Consider the following 23129-nt stretch of genomic DNA (forward strand, 5'->3'; position numbering starts at 1 on the left):
TTAGGACTCAGTCCCACAAGACTGTCCCCCAGTGGGATTGGCAGTTCAGATGCCAATCACGAGTAGTAGGTTGTCACCTATCCTTCTAACCAATCGGCTACAAATCAGGGGTCCCACTACCCCTTCCTTGCATTAATTTACTAGGATGGCTCACAGAACTCGAGGAAATGCTTACGTTTACCAGTTTATTAAAAGGGATATTACAAAGGATACAGACGTACAGCCAGATGGGGCAAGGAATGTGGGAAGGGTGTGGAGCTTCTCTGCCCTCTGTGGGCTTGCCGCCCTCCGGACACATCCATGTGTTTAGCAACCAGGACGCTCTCCAGACCCCGTCCTTCCGGATTTCTATGGAGACTTCTTTAATAGGCATAAATGATCAAATAATTGGCCATTTGTGATTAACTCAACTTCCATTCTCCTCTCCCCTCCTGTATTAGTCCATTTTCACACTGCTATAAAAAAACTGCCCGAATAAAGAAAAGAGGTTTAATTGACTCACCGTTCCTCATGGCTGGTGAGGTCTCAGGTAACTTACAATCATGGTGGAAGGGGAAGCAGGCACCTTCTTCACAAGGCAGCGAGAGAGAAGAGAATAAGTGTGGGTAGGAGGAAATGTCAGACACTTACAAAACCATCAGACCTCGTGAGAACTCACTATCACGAGAACAGCACGAGGGACACTGCCCCCATGATCCAATCACCTCCTGCCAAGTCCCATCTGCAACATGGAAATTAGGGGGATTACACTTTGAGATGAGATTTGGTTGGGGACAAAATTATGGGGATTACAATTCGAGATGAGATGTGGTTTGGGTGAGTCAAGCCACAGCACCTCCTCACAGGTGGAGGAGGTAGGGCTGAAAATTTCAACCCTTTACTCACCAACTAACCAGCTCCCATCTGGCAGCTAGCTGGGGGCTTGCTGAAAGTCACGTATAACATAAACTCAGGTGTGCTGGAAAGGGGCGTTTAGGAATTTTTAAAAGACACCCCTTTCACCTGTATCACTCTGGAGCTATTTCAGGAACCAGGGACAAAGACCAAATGTAATAACAATAGATGCTCCTCTCACCTTTACCACTTAGGAACTGACAAGCATTTTAGGAACTTCGGCCAGGAGTGAAAAACCAAAATATATATTTCTTCTTATATCACAATATCACACCCTGTCTCCAAATACAGTCACATTCTGTGGTAATGGAGGTTAGGACTTCAACATACAGAATTGGAGAGGACACAGCTGAGTCCATAACCGGGCAAAATCCTCCTCAAACTTCAAGGCCTTCCCCACCCTGCCTGCACGTTCCGGCCTATCTCATCTTTCCAACCGGCCATGTCCTGGGACAAAACAAATGACCCCTGTCCTGGTCAGCCACAGGTTGACTCCTATCCTCCTTGAAGAATCAATCACAGCACCTCTAAGGAGCTGTCGTGGGCCGGTCTTCCCTACTGCACTGTGAGCCACTGCGTCTTAGAAGCCACTCCTCTTCAGCTCGTGGTGTTCTTTCTGTGTATTAGGGGTCTTCCCACTTTGGGTCTCCGATCTTCCATCCAAATGGGAAAAGCAAGGCTTACACTTGTCAAGGCCCTCGGTGTTTGCCTGCTGCAGCAGATGCCGGGCATGAGCGCCAGAACAGCGTTTGCTCTCAGCATGGTTACTGGACCTTTGCCCGAAGGTGGACCATGCAAGTGTGAGTGTCTGCAGAGATACAGAATCACACACAGCTGTACTGAGACTGATGAAAAGGGAATGTGCTATGGGTCAGGGAGCACCCATGAGATGGGCCTTACTCCAGGAGAGGAGGTGCAATCATTTTTAGAATAGGCTAGAACGTTCCCATCAGATCTGTGCTGACATGAAATCAGCCTCTCCACTGTGTCACTTTCACAGGTGAGGCAGGTTCAAGTTCACCTCCTGCACAGCTGACCTTTCCTTAAGGACCATGGACTTCTGGTGACAATGTCTTTTCCGTGGACCCTGGGAAACAGAGTGGCACTAGTATGCTGGTATATGGAGAAACTGCCCAAGAAGTGGGTGGCAATGGAACTGAGCCCAACCTGCCTTGTGGCACTGCCTCTGCCCTTGGCCCAGCCCGCTACAGCTGGCCACCCTGTGATCCTGCCTTCCCTACACACGGCAGCTGGGGCATCTGGTAGAACCTGAAGCATATGCTGCAGACACCAGACCCCTACCTTCTGGAAACCTCACATCCGAGTCACTTGAGCTGGGTGTGTGGTGCAGTCCACATAAGCAGCTGGCAAAATGGGCGGATCAGGGCCGGGCGCGGTGGCTCAAGCCTGTAATCCCAGCACTTTGGGAGGCCCAGACGGGCGGATCACGAGGTCGGGAGATCGAGACCATCCTGGCTAACATGGTGAAACCCCGTCTCTACTAAAAAATACAAAAAACTAGCCAGGCGAGGTGGCGGGCGCCTGTAGTCCCAGCTACTCGGGAGGCTGAGGCAGGAGAATGGTGTAAACCCGGGAGGCGGAGCTTGCAGTGAGCTGAGATCCGGCCACTGCACTCCAGCCTGGGCGGCAGAGCGAGACTCCGTCTCAAAAAAAAAAAAAAAAGGGAGGATCAGGCAGTGAAGACCGTGGAAGAAGTCCCTTCCCCTGTCCTGGGCTAACTGCACTCCCGGATGTGGACCGCTCCTGTTAGTCCTGCCCACTCTTCCTTCTCTTGGAGGAAGACTTTCCTTCATTCAGGTACCTACACCCCATTCCCAGCCACCCATGTGGTTCCAGTCGGGACCACCCATCACAGTTTCCCATCCGCCTGACCATGAGAGTGAGCACTTGACCCAAGATGGGCCAATCAAGGTTCTTCCCTGAAGGTGTTCACGTTAACATTAATACTCGGCTCCCTAATAATGATGATAATGTTGATGATAATGCTAAAAGCAGCTATAACACTTAGCAATTATGAACAGTGAGCACCCACTAAGTGTCAGCACTGTTGCGTCATATTTTTAAATTTCTGTAGCAGTCATGAAGCAGACTCTGCGATTACCTCATTTTACAGATAAGGAATCTAAGGTCGGAAAGGTAAAGGAATTTGCCCGAGTAAGTGGCAGAGCCACAATTCAAACCCAGGCAGTCTATCTCCAGAAACATCACTCTCAGCACCTCATACACTGCCTCTTTCCCAGGGGAACTGCCAACCGAGGCCTGCGGAGGCTGGCGGCCATCTCCCTGCTGTGTGGGAAGGCCGCGTTAAAGCCAGTCCGCAGAGAAACAGATATGAGAGATGGAAATCAGAACTTGGCAATATTTGAGTCCTTAGTTCTGCTTCCTTTTTCTCCTTTCACATCTCTTGGTTACATAAGGCAATAAATAATCTTTTTTTTTTTTTTTTTTTTTGTGACGGAGTCTCGCCCTGTCACCCAGGTTGGAGTGCAATGGTGTGATCTCGGCTCACTGCAACCTCCACCTCCCAGGCTCAAGCAATTCTCCTACCTCAGCCTCCCAAGTAGCTGGGATTATAGGCGCACACCACCACGTGTGGCTAATTTTTTGTATCTTTAGTAGAGATGGTGTTTCACCATGATCTCTTTTTAAAATTATTATTATTACTACTATTATTCAAGACAGGGTATCTCTCTGTCGCCCAGGCTAGAGTACAATGGCATGAACATGGCTCACTGCAGTCTCGAACTCCTGGGCTTAAGTGATTCTCCCACCTCAGCATCCCGAGTAGCTAGGACCACAGGTGTGCACCACCACACCTGGCTAATTAAAAAAAATTTTTTTTTATAAAGACAGGGGTCTCACCATATTGCCCAGGCTGGTCTTGAACTCCTGGGCTCAAGCAATTCTTCTGCCTTGGCCTCCCAAGGTGCTCGGAGGTGTGAGCCACCGTGCCCAGTCAGTGAATGATCTTTTTCCTAAAATGGTTCAGATAGAAGCTCTGTTACTTGCATCCTGCCTTGTGATCCCATCTCCTACCTGCCCAACTTTCCATCACTGTTGTGGTTTTCCTTCTCTTTATCTTCCACCTCTCCCCACCCTGACCCCTTTCACAGGTCCACTAAATTGCTAAAGTCTCACTCTGTCTAATGGAAACACCCCTTTCTCCTGCAAAGTCTGCACAGCTGCGCCTTCCCCTCTCCTGTCATACCACTCCGGGGAGAGCTGCCTCACTTGTGTCATCATCTGCTCCTTCCCTTGCCCTTCGCCACCCGGCTCTGATGCTTATCTCCCTTGAACGCCAATCTCTGAAGACCCAACCCAATGGTCTTTTCTCAGCCTTCATCCTCTTTGATCTCTTTCCCTCCTTTGTATTCCCTAAACGTACAGGCCTCCCAAGGTTTTGGACTTGGCCCTGCGCATATTGGTCATGAGTTGTCCTTCTTTCGCAATCCCGTCTGTCTCCTTGTTTAGATGTCTCTACTGTGGCCCTCAGGTCTGTCCCTTGGTCCCTGACCCCTCTCCAGCCCTGAATTCACAGTGGCCCTGAACGCAGCCTCACCTGCATGCTTCATCAGCACCTCAAACTCAAACTGCCCAGACAACATCCGGATAGTATCAGGAAAAAGATGACATTGTTAGACCCTACACCAGAATGCATTCCAAATGGATGAGAGATCTGTATTTGAATAGTGTAAAAGAAAAATTGGAAACACAATTACATTTTAAAGAGTTTATTTGAGGAAAAAGCAATTCATGAATTGGGGTATGCCAGACCAAAAAAATGTTCAGTGTTCTAATGACATAGCATCAGAGGCAAATATTTTTAGGGTGAATACGGAAGCAAGATAAAGAAATTATTTGATTGGTGGCAGTTACAAAATTATCTTATTTGATTCATCCCATTTGAAAGTCCCTAGTTATATAAATAGAAACTTTCTGTCTGCTAATAATTGACTGAGGTTAACTTTTGTTTCTAACATAAGCATTTACCAGAAATGGCTAAAGTTAAGTTTTGCTAACGTTTGCAAATTAAGCAAGGTTAAGATGACTTATGAGGCCTGACTGCTTTTGTCTACTCAGAGATTCTTCAGGCCTGGTCTCTTTTCATTTTAATTTACTTTAACAATAGTGGACTCATATAGGAATTAGAATAAAGACTGAATCGGCAAGACTGAAAACACATACCACTTATTAGGAAAAATCTCTAACAGTAAACCTTCAGACAAATTCTGGTTAAACCATTTAACTAAAATAAATTTTTTTTCACATTCAGGACAAAAATAATTCACTTACAAGAAGAAAAATCAGGTGCGTTTCAGATGTCTTTCCAGCAGCAATCAGTGCCAGAGCAAAGGAGAAATGTCTAGAAGGAAAAGAGAATATGACCCAAGTGAATTCTACCCAGCCAAGTTGGAGCTTAGGTAAAAAGGCAAGAGCTCACATTTGCAGACATGAAAGGACTCAGAAAAATACAACATCTTTTAGCCCTTGTGAAAAATCTACTTGATGGTGAAATCTTGTTAACTAAAGGTTGCATCAAAATAGAGTGCTGCCATTCTGAATCCGTAGAAGTGGGATTGGTGGGGAGCATGGAATCCAGGTGGATACACGAATGCTATTAACACCCAGGAGAGGTATGGTTTCAGATGCAGAATGAAATGTTGCAAACTCTGAAAAGTTGAAATAATTTAAGCATCGAAACCAGAAGGAGGAAGAGGGCAGGAAAGAGGTGCATCAAAATGTTAATCTCTTCTCTTTCCCAGCATGGATCAATCAATCTCATCTCTATGGAAACTCACTTTTTTTTTTTTTTTTTAAGACATATCACTCTGTCGCGCAGGCTGGAGTACAGTGGTGTGATCTCAGCTCACCACAACCTCCACTTCCTGGGTTCAAGCAATTCTCCTGCCCCAGCCTCCCAAGTAGCTGGAATTACAGGTATGTGCCACAACACCCAGCTAATTCCTTTTGTGTTTTCAGTAGAGATGGGGTTTTGCCATGTTGGCCAGGCTGGTCTCAAACTCCTGACCTCAGGTGATCTGCCCACCTTGGCCTCCAAAAGTGCTGGGATTACAGCCGTGAGCCACTGTGCCTGGCCGAAAACTCACATTTAAAAAAACCCACGATACAAAAAATAACAGATGCTAGTGAAGTTGTGGAGAAAAGGGAATGCTTATACACCCCTAGTGGGAACGTAAATTAGTTTAGCCATTGTGGAAAGTGGTGTGGCAATTCCTCAAAGAACTTAAAACAGAATTACCATTCAACCCGGCAACCCCATTATTGGATATACACCCAAATAAATATAAATCATTCTACCATAAAGACATATGCATGTGAATGTTCTTCACAGCACTACTCACAATAGCAAAGATATGGAATCAACCTAAATGCCCAGTAGTAGACTGGGTGAAGAAAATGTGGTACACTTACACCATGGAATAATACTATGCAGCTATAAAAAAGAATGAAATCATGCCCTTTGCAGCAACATGAATGGAGCTGGAAGACATCGTCCTAAGCAAATTAACATAGGAACAGAAAACCAAATGCCACATTTCTCACCTGTAACTGGAAGCTAAACACTGAGTACATATGACACAAAGAAAGGAATGACAGACACCAGGGCCTACTTGAGGGTGAAGGGTGGGAGGAGCGTAAGCAATGAGAAACTACCTATAGGGTACCATGCTTATTACCTCGGTAACGAAATAATCTGTATGCCAGACCCCTAAGACACACAATTTACCTATATAACAAACCTGCACATGTACCCCTCAACCTAAAATAAAAGTTAATAAATAAATTTTAAAAAACCCACAGTGAGTCCAACTTCATACATTCCCTCAAATTTAGTACCACCTTCTAGGAATTTATTTCCTTTGTAGAAGAGAACAATGATCTGAATTACAGTTTGACCGAAGCTTTTGTTCCTGTTAAATTCTTTTAAAATTAAGTGTAGTACTTATTTTCAAAAATACATCACATATAGTCAATATCATCATGATACAATTGTTTTCATCTGTTTCAGTGTCTCCTCTATCTATCTCTCTCTGCCTCCATCTCTGTCTTTCTCTAGATCCTTCTTTCTTTCTATGCATAGAGAGATGTCAGGAAAGATGTCAGTCAAATGTTATGACCAATTATTTTTAGGTTGTATAATTTTGGTAATTCGGTCCTTTCTTCTTCACACTTTTCTGTATTTCTTAATTTTTTTATAATTAGTATGTGTAGTTTATATGAAAATAATCACACAAAGAAAATAAAGCGATGGACAGAGAGATACCAAACAGATATGCTTAGAAGGAAAGCAGGAGTAGACAGATCTACTAACATCAGGCAAAGTAGAATTTAAAGTCAAAAGCGTTCATTGGAGTTATGGGAGACATTATGGTATGGTAAAACGTACATATTGGAAAAAATATAACAGCTATAAATTTTGATATTCCAAATAGCATATACATAAAACAGAAACTACTACAATATAAGAAGAACTTAAAGTATATGCATGCACACACATACCCCCACACATATACCATAGTAAAATACTTTAAATATGCCTACTTTTGAATTTTATTTATTTATTTATTTTTTTGAGACAGGGTCTTGCTCTGTCACGCAGGCTGGACTGCAGTGGCTCAATCACAGTTCACTGCAGCCTCGCCCTCCTGGGCTCAATTACTCCTGAATTTGGGAGATCTAGTAAAACAAAAATAAATGACATAGAGAATCTCAATATTACAATTAACAAGCTTGATTTAGTACATACGTAGAATTCAGTGTCTTACCATTGAAAAATAAACACCATTTTATTTTGTCCTCAGAATTTTTGTAAATACTGATCTCATATTTGGCTCCAAAGAAAATCTATAAAATATAAAATGTGGAGATACACAAGCTAAATGTCCTGAGCCTCAGCCTATACAATTAAAATTCATCACAAAAGCATACCTTAAAAAGTCTTAACTACTTAGAATTAAGAAACCCTCTCCTAAATAACTTCTACATGAGAGGAATTCAAAATTAAAATGGTCTAGAAAAGAATAAAAAAGAGATATACATGAATGCATAAAGAATTGAAAGAAAAGAGGGAAGGAGAGAGAGAGAGAGATAAATAACCTAAATATTTTTTAGTGGTTTGAAAAAGCCATCAGTTGATGCCAATTAATGGAACCCCACCATGAGTCAGCAGGTTTAGGCTCTGGTCTCACTTCTGCCATCATCTTGGCAAGTCATTCTTCCTCTGGACCTCAGACTCCTAGCTCCAAAATGACAGACTCAACAAGATGATCTAGGGTTTCTCCTGCTCTATTTCATTCCAACAGCATCTTTTACATATTTCAATTAGTTACCCATATTTACATAGCAGAAGATTTGACATAAAAAATTCCTTCTCTGTTTTCTTTCAAAAACCAGAGTTTGAGGTGGCACTCCTGGGTCTGCCTGGATCAAGGCTACCCCTTTAGGTCACCAGAGTTCCTACCACCAACTTCAGTGTGGTCTACCTGGACTGTGGGGTTTTCAGCCCCTAAGCAGAAGAAAGGACCATAGAGTATCACTTGTTACTCTCTCCAGAGAAAACTCAAGGCTCACTTATTTTTGCTTTTTAGGTTTTCCTTTATAGTGAATATGGAGTCCAAGAGAACAAACCTCAAACTGATTCTCTGAATTCTCGTTTTTGTTCTTCATAAAAATTTCCATCCAGGCAGTTTAAATAAACCCAGTTGTTTCCAAGAAAACAGAACGGAAAGCTGAGGAAACTCCACCCCCAACCCACAGCTCCCAGGGCTCAAGCACTTGCTCTGTGCCCCAGACCACTGCCCATCTGGATCCTGTGTTAGGGGGGCGGGCGTGGAAGGGCACCATCTGGTAGAGAACTTACTGTGGTTTGGCTGAGTTGTATATGTGAAGCTTTCATTCTCAAATAAATTTCAAAAGATTCTTGCTCAATATAAGGATATGGGATATAGAGATAAATGTTCCAGAGACAGAAAAAAAAAACTAAAAATTCACATAGGCAACAATCCTTCTTCTTCTTAGGGCAGTCTAGTTCAGGAAGCTTCTCCTGCTCTTGAAGGTTTTTATTTGATATTAAAATAAATGAGGCCAGGTGCAGTGGCTCATGCCTGTAATCTCAGCATTTTGGGAAGTCGAGGTGGGAGGATTGCTTGAGGCCAGGAGTTTGAGACCAGCCTCGGCAATATAGAGAGATGCCATCTCTACAAAAAAAATTTAAAAACAAAATTAGTGGCCGGGCACAGTGGCTCACTCTTATAATCCTAGCACTTTGGGAGACCGAGGTGGGTGGATCACTTGAGGTCAGGAGTTCAAGACCAGACTGGCCAACATGGTGAAACCCCATCTCTACTAAAAATACAAAAATTAGCCAGGTGTGGTGGTGCACACCTGTAGTCCCAGCTACTTGGGAGGCTAAGGCAGGAGAATCACTTGAACCCAGGAGACAGAGGCTGCAGTGAGCCAAAACTGCACCACTGCACTCCAGCCTGGGCAACAGGCTAGGCAATATTTTTAAAGATGTCTTTAAAATATCTAAAATGAATGTTTTTTCTCTTCTCCTCTCAACAGACCCAAGTTTTCTTTGCTTCTTGTGAATGGCCTCACTACCCAATCTTCTTTCCCATGGTGAACGTGCCCAGAGAATGCAGGTCAGCCAGACACCAGAAGGGGAAGGGGAAAGACTGTGGGCTATTGTCACTGAACTAGGGATGGATGGGAACAGGCTAGTCTCTCAAACTTGGGAGGTGAGAACAAGATATCCCCAAATCCCACAAGCCAGAAAGAGCTACTGAGACCATCCTCACGAACCCTTCTCTTGGTATGTTTTGGAGATTTAACCATACATTGTGTGCAACTTTAGATGCATATGTTATGAGCTTTAGATAACTGGAATCGTATTGTTTAGGAAGTTTTCTGTTCAGCAATATGTGGTGGATACATCTCAATCGGAAGAAATAAAAGATCTGCATCAGTGGGGTCGGTGGCGCTAACTCATGCCTGTAATCCCAGCACTTTGGGAGGCCAAGGCGGGAGGATCACCTGAGGTCAAGAGTTTGAGACCAGCCTGGCCAACATGGTGAAACCCTGTCTCTACTAAAAATACAAAACTTAGCCTGGTGCAGTGGTGCGCACCTATAGTCCCGGGTACTCAGGAGTCTGAGGCAGGAGAATTGCTTGAACCTGGGAAGCAGAGGTTGCAGTGAGCCAAGATCATGCCATTGCACTCCAGCCTGGGCAACAGAATGACACTCTGTCTCAAAAAACAAAAAGTAAACAAAAAAACACACCAAGGGTTGGCGCCCAAGATGGCTGAATAGGAACAGCTCCAGCCTCCAGCTCCCAGCCTGAGCGACACAGAAAATGGGCAATTTCTGCATTTTCAAGTGAGGTATCGGGTTCATCTCACTGGGGCGTGTCGGACAGTTGGTGCTGGTCCACAGGTGCAGCCCGATCAGCGAGAGCTGAAGCAGGGCGAGGCATCGCCTCACCTGAGAAGCACAAGGGGGAAGGGGATTCCTTTTCCTAGCCAAAGGAAATTGATACACACAAGACCTGGAAAATCAGGTAACTCCCACCCTAATACTGTGCTTTACCAAGGGTCTTAGCAAACAGAACACGAGGAGATTATATCCCACATCTGGCCCAGAGGGTCCCACGCCCACGGAGCCTCCCTCATTGCTAGCACAGCAGTCTGAGATCTAACTGCAAGGCGACAGCGAGGCTGGTGGGGGGGGGGGAGCGCCCGCCATTGCTGAGGCTTAAGTAGGTAAACAAAGCCAGGAAGCTTGAATTGGGTGGAGCCCACCACAGCTCAAGGAGGCCGGCCTGCCTCTGTAGACTCCTCTTCTGGGGACAGGGCATAGCTAAACAAAAAGCAGCAGAAACCTCAGCAGAGGTAAATGCCCCTGTCTGACAGCTTTGAAGAGAGCGTGGATCTCCCAGCATGGAGGTTGAGATCTGAGAACGGACAGATTGCCTGCTCAAGTGGGTCCCTAACCCCTGAGTAGCCTAACTAGGAGACATCCCCCACTAGGTGCAGAACGACACCTCACACCTCACACAGCGGTGTACACCCCTGGGACGAAGCTTCCAGAGCAAGAATCAGACAGCAACACTTTCTGTTCAGCAATAATCTATCTTCTGCAGCCTCCGCTGCTGATACCCAGGCAAACAGGATCTGGAGTGGACCTCAAGCAAACTCCAACAGACCTGCAGCTGAGGGTCCTGACTGTTAGAAGGAAAACTAACAAACAGAAAGGACACCCACACTAAAACCCCATCAGTACGTCACCATCATCAAAGACCAAAGGCAGATAAAACCACAAATATGGGGGAAAAGCAGTGCAGAAAAGCTGGAAATTCAAAAAATCAGAGTGCATCTCCCCCTCCAAAGGAACGCAGCTCATTGCCAGCAATGGAACAAAGCTGGATGGAGAATGACTTTGACGAGCTGAGAGAAGAAGGCTTCAGTCGATCAAACTTCTCAGAGCTAAAGGAGGAACTATGTAACCAGCGCAAAGAAACTAAAAACCTTGAAGAAAGAATGGATGAATGGACAACTAGAATAATCAATGCAGAGAAGACCTTAAAAGAACTGATAGAGATGAAAACCATAACACGAGAACTACGTGACAAATGCACAAGCTTCAGTAAACAACTCGATCAACTGGAAGAAAGAGTATCAGCGATTGAAGATCAAATGAATGAAATGAAGTGAGAAGAGAAGTGTAGAGAAAAAAGAGTAAAAAGAAATGAACAAAGCCTCCAAGAAATTTGGGATTTTGTGAAAAGACCAAATCTATGTCTGATTGGTGTGCCTGAAAGTGATGGGGAAAATGGAACCATGTTGGAAAATACTCTGCAGGATATCATCCAGAAGAACTTCCCCAACCTAGTAAGGCAGGCCAACATTCAAATTCAGGAAATACAGAGAACGCCACAAAGATACTCCGCAAGAAGAGCAACTCCAAGACACATAATTGTCAGATTCACCAAAGTTGAAATGAAGGAAAAAATGTTAAGGGCAGCCAGAGAGAAAAGTTGGGATACTCACAAAGGGAAGCCCATCAGACTACAGCCAATCTCTCAGCAGAAACTCTACAAGCCAGAAGAGAGTGGGGACCAATATTAAACATTCTTAAAGAAAAGAATCTTCAACCAAGAATTTCATATCCAGCCAAACTAAGTTTCATAAGTGAAGGAGAAATAAAATCCTTTACAGACAAGCAAATGCTGAGAGATTTTGTCACCACCAGGCCTGCCCTACAAGAGATCCTGAAGGAAGCACTCAACATGGAAAGGAACAACAGGTACCAGCCATTGCAAAAACATGCCAAAATGTAAAGTCCATCGATGCTAGGAAGAAACTGCATCAACTAGCAAGCAAAATAACCAGCTAATATCATAATGACAGGATCAAGTTCACACATAATAATATTAACCTTAAATATAAATGGACTAAATGGTCCAATTAAAAGACACAGACTGGCAAACTGGATAAAGAGTCAAGACTCATCAGTGTGCTGTATTCAGGAGACCCATCTGACATGCCGAGACACACATAGGCTCAAAATAAAGGGATGGAGGAAGATCTACCAAGCAAATGGAAAACAAAGAAAAAGCAGGGTTTGCAATCCTAGTCTCTGATAAAACAGACTTTAAAACATCAAAGATCAAAAGAGACAAAGAAGGCCATTACATAATGTTAAAGGAATCAATTCACCAGGAAGAGCTAACTATCCTAAATATATATGCACCCAATACAGGAGCACCCAGATTCATATAGCAAGTCCTCAGAGACTTACAAAGAGACTTAGACTCCCATACAATAATAATGGGAGACTTGAACACCCCACTGTCAACATTAGACAGATCAACGAGACAGAAAGTTAACAAGGATATCCAGGAATTGAACTCAACTCTGCACCAAGTGGACCTAATAGACACCTACAGAACTCTCCACCCCAAATCAACAGAATATACATTCTTCTCAGCACCACATCACACTTATTCCAAAATTGACCACATAGTTGGAAGTAAAGCACTCCTCAGCAAATGTAAAAGAACAGAAATTATAACAAACTCTCTCTCAGACCACAGTGCAATCAAACTAGAACTCAGGACTAAGAAACTCAATCAAAACCGCTCAACTACATGGAAACTGAACAACCTGCTCCTGAATGACTACTGGGTACATAACGAAATGAAGGCAGAAATAAAGATGTTCTTTAAAACCAATGAGAACAAAGATACAACATACCAGAATCTCTGGGACACATTTAAAGCAGTGTGTAGAGGGAAAATTTATAGCACTAAATGGCCACAAGAGAAAGCAGGAAAGATCTAAAATGGACACCCTAACATCACAATTAAAAGAACTAGAGAAGCAAGAGCAAACACATTCAAAAGTTAGCAGAAGGCAAGAAATAACTAAGATCAGAGCAGAACTGAAGGAGATAGAGACACAAAAAACCCTCCAAAAAATCAATGAATCCAGGAGTTGGTTTTTTGAAAAGATCAACAAAATTGATAGAGCACTAGCAAGACTAATAAAGAAGAAAAGAGAGAAGAATGAAATGGACACAATAAAAAATGATAAAGGGGATATCACCACCGACCCCACAGAAATACAAACTACCATCAGAGAATACTATAAACACCTCTACGCAAATAAACTAGAAAACCTAGAAGAAATAGATAATTTCCTGGACACTTACACTCTTCCAAGACTAAACCAGGAAGAAGTTGAATCCCTGAATAGACCGATAGCAGGCTCTGAAATTGAGGCAATAATTAATAGCCTACCAACCAAAAAAAGTCCAGGACCAGATGAATTCACAGCCGAATTCTACCAGAGGTACAAGGAGGAGTTGGTATCATTCCTTCTGAAACTATTCCAATCAATGGAAAAAGAGGGAATCCTCCCTAACTCATTTTACGAGGCCAACATCATCCTGATACCAAAGCCTGACAGGGACACAACAAAAAAAGAGAATTTTAGACCAATATCCCTAATGAACATCAATGCAAAATCCTCAATAAAATACTGGCAAACCAAATTCAGCAGCACATCAAAAAGCTTATCCGCCAGGCTGGTTCAACATACGCAAATCAATAAACATAATCCAGCATATAAACAGAACCAAAGACAAAAACCACATGATTATCTCATTAGATGCAGAAAAGGCCTTTGACAAAATTCAACAGCCCTTCATGCTAAAAACGCTCAATAAATTCAGTATTGACAGAACGTATCTCAAAATAATAAGAGCTATTTATGACAAACCCACAGCCAATATCATACTGAATGGGCAAAAACTGAATGGGCATTCCCTTTGAAAACTGGCACAAGACAGGGATGCCTTCTCTCACCACTCCTATTCAACATTGTGTTGGAAGTTCTGGCTAGGGCAATCAAGCAAGAGAAAGAAATAAAGGGTATTCAATTAGGAAAAGAAGAAGTCAAATTGTCCCTGTTTGCAGATGACATGATTGTACATTTAGAAAACCCCATCGTCTCAGCCCAAAATCTCCTTAAGCTGATAAGCAACTTCAGCAAAGTCTCAGGATACAAAATCAATCTGCAAAAATTACAAGCATTCTTATACACCAGTAACAGACAAACAGAGAGCCAAATCATGAATGAACTTCCATTCACAATTGCTTCAAAGAGAATAAAATACCTAGGTATCCAACTTACAAGGGATGTAAAGGACCTCTTCAAGGAGAGCTACAAACCACTGCTCAGTGAAATAAAAGAGGACACAAACAAATGGAAGAACATACCATGCTCATGGATAGGAAGAATCAATATTGTGAAAATGACCATACTGCCCAAGGTAATTTGTTGATTCAATGCTATCCCCATTAAGCTACCAATGACTTTCTTCACAGAATTGGAAAAAACTGCTTTAAAGTTCATATGGAACCAAAAAAGACCCCACATTGCCAAGACAATCCTAAGCCAAAAGAACAAAGCTGGAGGCATCACGCTACCTGACTTCAAACTATACTACAAGGCTACAGTAACCAAAACAGCATGGTACTGGTACCAAAACAGAGATATAGACCAGTGGAACAGAACAGAGCCCTCAGAAATAATACCACACATCTACAGCCATCTGATCTTTGACAAACCTGACAAAAACAAGAAATGGGGAAAGGATTTCCTATTTAATAAATGGTGCTGGGAAAATTGGCTAGCCATAAGTAGAAAGCTGAAACTGGATCCTTTCCTTACTCCTTATACGAAAATTAATTCAAGATGGATTAGAGACTTAAATGTTAGACCTAAAACCATAAAAACCCTAGAAGAAAACCTAGGTAATACCATTTAGGACATAGGCATGGGCAAGGACTTCATGTCTAAAACACCAAAAGCAATGGCAACAAAAGCCAAAATTGACAAATGGGATCTAATTAAACTAAAGAGCTTCTGCACAGCAAAAGAAACTACCATCAGAGTGAACAGGCAACCTACAGAATGGGAGAAACTTTTTGCAATCTACTCATCAGATAAAGGGCTAATATCCAGAACCTATAAAGAACTCAATCAAATTTACAAGAAAAAAACAAACAACCCCATCAAAAAGTGGGCAAAGGATATGAACAGACACTTCTCAAAAGAAGACATTCCACAGCCAACAGACACATGAAAAAATGCCCATCATCACTTGCCATCAGAGAAATGCAAATCAAAACCACAATGAGATACCATCTCATGCCAGTTAGAATGGCAATCATTAAAAAATCAGGAAACAACAGGTGCTGGAGAGGATATGGAGAAATAGGAACACTTTTACACTGTTGTTGGGACTGTAAACTAGTTCAACCATTGTGGAAAACAGTATGGCGATTCCTCAAGGATCTAGAACAAGAAATACCATTTGACCCAGCCATCCCATTACTGGGTATATACCCAAAGGATTATAAGTCATGCTGCTATAAAGACACATGCACACATATGTTTATTGCAGCATATTCACAATAGCAAAGACTTGGAATCAACCCAAGCATCCATCAGTGACAGACTGGATTAAGAAAATGTGGCACATATACACCATGGAATACTATGCAGCCATAAAAAAGGATGAGTTCATGTCCTTTGTAGGGACATGGATGCAGCTGGAAACCATCATTCTCAGCAAACTATCGCAAGAACAGAAAACCAAATACCGCATGTTCTCACTCATAGGTGGGAACTGAACAATGAGATCACTTGGACACAGGAAAGGGAACATCACACACCGGGTCCTATTGTGGGGAGGGGATGGTGGGGAGAGATAGCATTAGGAGATATACCTAATGTAAATGATGAGTTAATGGGTGCAGCACACCAACATGGCACATGTATACATATGTAAGAAACCTGCACGTTGTGCACATGTACCCTAGAACTTAAAGTATAATAAAAAACAAACAAACAAACAAAAAAACACCAAGATCTTCATCAGTGGTAGTACTGAACACAGGTACAGTTTCAACCACGGCTTCCTAATGTGTTGTATCCATTTACAGTCCTAACAGTAGAATGTGAAATCGCTCATATTTTCTAGACCTTTCCTACACTTGGTTTTATCACTGTGTTTATTCTTTGCCAATCTAAAACTGTCCCAATACAATGTAAAATTTAAATTTAAATAAAATGTGCATTTTGCTGATTAATATAAGTTGGAATATCATTATCTTTTCATAGTTCTTGGGCAATTATATTTCTTTTCTCAGATTTACACAGTCCTGTCCTCCCAATTTTTCAATGTGCTCATTTAATTCTTACTGAAAAGTAAGTGCACATTTTATAACAGGAGTATTATAACCCTTTGTTTTTTTTTTCTTTTTGTAGAATTTTACAAAATCTTTGTGGCTGGTCTTTCCACTCTGATTTTATGATAGTCTTGATTTGTTTGTTTTTTTTTTTTAAAAACACTACGCTGCAGTTTTAAATCTCTATATAGACAAATCTTCCATCTGTGACTTGACAGAAAAGAAGACAGATGTGTGTGAACAGATGGAGGGGAGCCAGGGTGGATTGGGCAGAGGATCTCATGGCCCTGTGCAGAGTGGAGCTCACCTGTGAATTCTGACAGGTAATCCCAGCCACAGTCCAATAACTGCTGGCAACGGTGAACAAAGGAAAGCTTCTGTGCCTCAGGTGAAACAGGATTCTAGAAAAAGTTAATGAAAGGGATAACCAAGTAAGTAGCAAATACGCGTATGCTAAATAGATGTCTGAAGCCACAGACTTTAATATTTGGAGCAAAAGACAAAATATTAAAAACTCAGGTAAATGGACTCTATTTTTTACTAAAAAAGTTTGAAAATATCCCTGTGAAAAGGACCCCACAAAGCCTCTTCGCTATTCTCACCCATCAATTCCTCTTCCAGAAATTTCACAGGAAGTCATATATTTTGAATCTCAAATGAGAACAGGAAAGAATGATAAATAACCAAAATACCAGGAAACCAGCTTCTGTAATCTGAGGGGCAAAATAGTCTCCAAGAATAATGTCCAAGCCCCCCAGGGAAGACAATTTCTCTCCAAGTAGCTGGAACATGGAACGAACCCTCTGTACAAGGCAACTTTGTATTTCTAAAGACTCTAAGGCCAGTAAGAGGTGACAAAACTCATGGCAGAGCAGCCTGTATTTGGAGCAGTTTCATTTATCGAGGGTTTTGGATGTGCAAGAGCTTGCTAGGTTAGGGCAGCTGTGTTTGAGGACAATGTGCTGGAAGGAAAGCAGATGAACTATAGGAGAAAGCCTGAACTTCATCAGCCCCAGACCCCATATAACAGCCAACCTACAAGCCACAGCATTGCATTGAGAGCCGGCACTTTCCCGGGTGTACTAGTTTTCTATTGCTGTGTAACAATGATGGCAAACTCAGTGTTTAAAACAACACACACATAGATTATCTCCTAGCTTCCGCGGATCAGAACTCTGAATACAGCTTAATTCTTCTGCTCAGGATCTCACAGGGCTGCAATTCAATTACCCTGTTGGTCGGTGCTGTGGTGGTTTCACCTGAAGCTGTGGTCCCTTCCAATCTCCTGTGTTTGTTGGTAGAATTCAGTTTCTTGTGGCTGTATGACTGACACCCTCAGCTCCTAAAGGTCACTCATAGTTCCTGGCTGTGTGGCCCTCTCCGTAGGCAGTTTACAGCAGAGCAATGTACTGCTTCAAGACCAGTGGGAGAATCTCTCTAGCACATGCTAGCAAGATGGAGCTACCTATATGTGTTATGTAGGTATATCTTGTTCTCTTTCCCACTCTGTATCCTGTGACATAATCATGGGGGTGGCATCCCATCTACTTTGCCACATTCTGATGGTTAGAAGCAAGTGACAGGTCTTTACGCGCCAAAGGAAAGGATTATCCAGGGCATGAACATGGGCCCCCCCCGCATAGTGTCCATCCATCACATCAGGCTTGTGATTCCCTAACCCAGAGTTTCCCAAGGGGTGTACCTGAAACACTAATCCCATAACAATTTTTTTTTAATGGTATCTGAGTCGTACAAGTTTGGAATTGGTGCATGTTCTCTCCACCTCTTGGAGATTCAAAATACACATTAGCATATTAAAGGTACTGAGACTTTCTGGGAATCAATTATGACTGTGCTCAGCAGAAAAAAAAAAAAAAAAAAACTTTGATGATAATGCCTTCAAATGTTGAGTTTTTAAAAAAAGACAAGAAGCTCCAAGAGAGAAAGTTGCTGGCCTGGATTCAATGGGTCAGTCATGTTCGGGCAGATGTCACTGTGATTTTCTTGGCTTTCCCTCATAGTCACCACGAGGGCTGCCTCTGTTCTAGCCATCATGTTTGTATTTATAGCACACGGGACGAGGAAGGAAAATGCCAAGTTGGTCCTCTCGGTTTCATTTATCATGAAAATATAAGGCTTCTCAAAAACTTTCAACTTCTGCTTCTATCTCATGGTTAGAACAGGATCATGTGGCTGCAAGGAAGACTCATGTTCCTATCTGTGAGGAATACTATGGGAGTAAATATTTAACAATTCTTGCATTGATGGTAAGAAATGGCAAGGGAGATCGGGGTTGAGAGAGCCTTTGGGGTAGCCAATTATCAGTGTCTGCTTCATGAAGTCTTAAATATGTTTAAATTTTCCATATGATGCTCTAATATGTAACCTCAGAGCCACACCTTCAACAACTTTGCTGTAGTCAGAATGTCTTGGAGTGACAGAACCAAGAAAACTAAACTCCTAACTCTTAGGCCTGGACATCTGACACTCAAGTCTTCCCTGGTTCCTCTCATTCTTGAGAATAGCTCTAGGCTCAACCATGGGGTGAAGGGTGAGCCTCTTGGATGCTTCAACTCATCAGATGTCAGCTGTGCACGGCCACAAGCTTAAAAGGATAGCCTTCTGCCCTCTCAACTTTGAAACCCCAAGACCCAGAAAACTGCTAGCCCAGCATCCCTCCCTTTCATGCCACAGCCAAGAAAGGCTCCTCGGCCAAGAACCACACCTTGTCACTGGGAAGGGCTCAAGAAAAGTCACTGGGCAGGAAAGAGACCCCAGAGTTCATCCATCTGGTTTCTAATAATAAGTTCTTTTCAAACTCTCCCTTTCCTTTATTTCCGTTTCCCAGTTTCTCTCTCACTTCTTCTTCTGACCCAAAATGGGTGTCAAGGAGTCTCTCTAGTCCCTTTCCTGGTTTTACATCTTCAACAAGATTGATTGACGTCCCTTTATCTCCTCTAGCTTTGCTTGGCATTTTGGCTGTTGACTGCAAAGTGGAGTCTGTGGAGTACTCTTGGCATATTTCAAATGGTTACCGATTTTCAGGTATTATCAGTGTGATGGGGCAACATGGTCTTGTAGAAAGAGAACTGGATGGGATGTTCAGCTCCATTTTAACCAGTAGTGGGACTATCAAGTCAACGAGAAAAACCTTTGCATTACAAAGGGGATGGGGGGAGTGGATCCTGGTTCTCCACCCCATGCAGGATTCCAACAGGAAGTTACCAGTCTAAGAGAGCATTTCCGGAGGCAGCAGACTGCACTTGGGAAAACTTGCCATTGTAAGAAAGGTCGGTGCTCTTAGGGTCAACATTTTGCAGCCTGAGCTCAAGGGCCCACCATCCTCATCCTCAGAAAGAAAAGGCTTCCAAAGGTCAGAGCGCTTGCCCATAATTACACTGATCAGAGCCCAGGTTTTTGGTTCTCTATTAATTTCTTTTTTGATCACCATTCTCCATCCATGGGAAGGGTTCATGTATTCATTCCTACACACTAACTCACTGACTTATTCAACATCTATTTATTTATTGAATGCCTGCCGAATAACTCTATAAGCTATAAGTTAGTCCTAAGGAACTGACAATTCAGAGAGGAGACATCTGTGCTGCCAATAACAACACAATCTAATAACAACTGTGATGTTGGGGTAGCAGGTAGCTTATGAGTCGTTTGTGTGGTTGAGCAGGGGTTGTCCACTTGGGCTAGGCCTTCCAGAAGGGCCTTGATAGCATCTCTGGGGACAAATGATGTCATTCTAAACAGAACCCTCAATGGGCAATAGTGCTGAGCACTGTTGACTGATGGCAGGGGAATGGACTATTCCGTTTGGCAGAGTGTCCCTGGGCTTGGCCCTGCAGAGCCTCCTATTTTCTCAATTTCACACTTTCTTGTCATTAGGTCCCCCTCCTCACCCTTCTCTCCACAGACTGTATGAAGGATTGTGGGAACATAAGAGGAGGAATACATGGGTCTCCCAGGAAGGAGCAGAAGGTTCCAGAAGTAGCACTCTGCGTAAAGTGTGAGAACAAGAAGTCACCCTGACGGTGACAAGAAGGAGGCCTGGTGGGGTGTGGTGGCTCATGCCTGTGATCCCAGCCCTTTGGGAGGCTGAGGTGGGTGGATCGCTTGAGCTCAGGTGTTTGAGACTAGCCTGAGCAATATGGTGAAACCCCATCTCTACAAAAACATACAAAAAATTAGCTGGGCATGGTGGTGTCTGCCTGTAGTCCCAGATACTTGGGAGGCTGAGGTGGGAGGAGGATCACCTGAGCCTGGGAGGTCGAGGCTATGGTGAGCCATGATCATGCTACTGCACTCCAACATAGGTGACAGAGCAAGACCCTGTGAAAGAAAGAAAGAGAGAAAGAGAGAAAGAGAGAAAGAGAGAAAGAGAGAGAGAGAGAAAGAGAGAAAGAGAGAGAGAGAAAGAGAGAAAGAGAGAGAGAAAGAGAGAAAAAAGAAAGAAAGAAAAGAAAGAAAGAGGAAGGAAGGAAGGAAGGAAGGAAGGAAGGAAGGAAGGAAGGAAGGAAGGAAGGAAGGAAGGAAGGAAGGAAGGAAAGAAGGAAGGAAGGAAGGAAGGAAGGTCTTCCTAGGAGAGGGAGCAGCATTGCAGAGACATGGAGGAGGAGAGGGTTAATGTGTTCTGAGAATAGCAAACAGTTTAGTAATGCCCAGGCACCAGGGGCTGTAGGGCTGGGTGGGGCACGAATGCAGGAGGGAGGCTGAGCAGCTCATCCAGGATAATATCAAGGGTCTAATGAAGTCTCCCCATATCTGGTCCTATCTCAGTTTTCCGAGCCCAACAAAGTAGATGTAATCCTTTCTTATTCTCCATATAGAAATCATTAGGTGTATAAACACAAATACCAAAGCCCCAAAATATACACTTTAGAATACTCATCTCTTCTCCAAGCTAAAAAAAACCCAGGGTGGCCCATATGGCCGAATGGCCCTGAGCTCATCCCCCGAGGAACTGATCCAAGCTTCTCTACAGGAGCTACTGTGCACAGGCAAGAACTAGCCTGTGGGGAAGGAAGCCAAACAGCCAGTCAGCTAAGCAAGGTCAACAAAGACTGGGGTAAAGCAGTCATTGCTCAGTAGTGTCTCGCCTCCAGCCTCACGCTCATCATTCAGAAGCCTGTTCCAGTGTCCCCTCCCCTTCATAGCTCCCTTACCTCCCCAGACTGAATTCCTTCTTCCTAGGTATGTTTCTGGACCTTGCATGGACTTGCATAAGTACACATATCACTGTGTGTTATGGTTTACTTAATAACATGTTCTGAGTCTATAAATTCCTTGAAACCAGGAACTATGTCCTAATAATCTTTCTCTCACACAGTGTAACAGGGGGCTTGGTATACAGTAGAAATTCAATAAATATTTATTCAACTAGGCTGAACTTTAGGGTCTGGCAAGAGATGCATTGGATGACTATGATGATCAAAAGAACCATGGCTGAAGAATAGGAGTGGAAAATAATTACAGGGGGATGGCCAATTTGGCACCCCAGTGCCAAAGCTACAAAGAGAGAAAATCTGACTCAAATTCGTTATATGAAAAGAATTTCTCACGACTAGAAAGTCCCAGGAGAACTTCAGGTGAAGCTTGATCTGGGAGCTCAAACAATATTACCGGAATTCAGTCTGTGTCTCCTGCGTTTGCCCTCTGGGCTGTCTTTATTTTCTGTCTCTATGTGGGGCAAGAGTTGCATGGCAGGTCCAGGCCCTCACTGTCCAGGTCTGTGCACAGCTAGAAAGAACGCGTGCCCTACTCTCAGTAATACAGGAAAAGCGGCATTGATCATCACCAGCTCTGCTGAAATACTTTCCACCCGGAACCAATCACAGCAGCCAGGGGAGGGGGATATTCTGATTTTATAGCTGTAAGATAAAGATGATGGCCAGTCTGCAAGTACTGTGCTCATGGCAAATCATGTAACTCACTCTCTGGTACAAACGGGCCCCCTGCGAGTTTAAGCAGAGGACTGGTTCAAGAGTCATTATCAGGCACCCCAGCTTTGCCTGTGATTAGTATGGAACAGGGCAAGTCACTTCACACAACTTCCCAGACTTCAATCTCCTTTTCTATGAAATGAAGTTGCTGCATTGCGGATCTCTGTGGGACCCTCTCCAGTGAACTCTCTTGGAAAGATTACCTGCCAAGCTCTACCCTTCCAGCAACGGCACCCTGGAGGCCTGTCTGCCCTAGTTCCTACCCTTGCCCTAGCAGCTCCTCTGGCCATTCCCACCTCCAGCTGCAGGTGTCTAACCACAGATGTCACCTGAGCCTGGAGCCTGGGCATCTGGGTTTGGGTTTCTGTCCTGGATTCCAGGAGTCACTGCCCACCCCAAAGGCCTCGGGCCCTGAGGAGTGCAGAACTTCCAGATGAAGGAGGCTTTATTTACACAGCACCTACACTGAACCACTGGAAAAGT

The 23129-nt window shown here is 43.4% G+C and overlaps 2 long non-coding RNA genes across 2 annotated transcripts in view; both read right to left on the reverse strand.

Moving 5' to 3' along the window:
* The window catches only part of LOC106994506 (uncharacterized), a 45291-nt gene extending 40700 nt beyond the window's left edge, over positions 1-4591 (reverse strand). Inside the window, exons 1-3 of the long non-coding RNA XR_003724495.2 lie at positions 4475-4591; positions 3778-3890; positions 503-568 (exon numbers count right to left, since the gene is read on the reverse strand). This is a non-coding gene — a long non-coding RNA (uncharacterized LOC106994506). The remainder of the gene's footprint in view (positions 1-502; positions 569-3777; positions 3891-4474) is intronic.
* A 39-nt stretch (positions 4592-4630) lies between these two features.
* Positions 4631-23129, reverse strand: part of LOC144336575 (uncharacterized) — an 83119-nt gene continuing 64620 nt past the window's right edge. Inside the window, exons 3-4 of the long non-coding RNA XR_013408464.1 lie at positions 17003-17096; positions 4631-5278 (exon numbers count right to left, since the gene is read on the reverse strand). This is a non-coding gene — a long non-coding RNA (uncharacterized LOC144336575). The remainder of the gene's footprint in view (positions 5279-17002; positions 17097-23129) is intronic.

This window comes from Macaca mulatta, chromosome 18 (genome assembly GCF_049350105.2).
Source record: "Macaca mulatta isolate MMU2019108-1 chromosome 18, T2T-MMU8v2.0, whole genome shotgun sequence".
In the NCBI taxonomy this organism is placed as follows: domain Eukaryota; kingdom Metazoa; phylum Chordata; class Mammalia; order Primates; family Cercopithecidae; genus Macaca; species Macaca mulatta.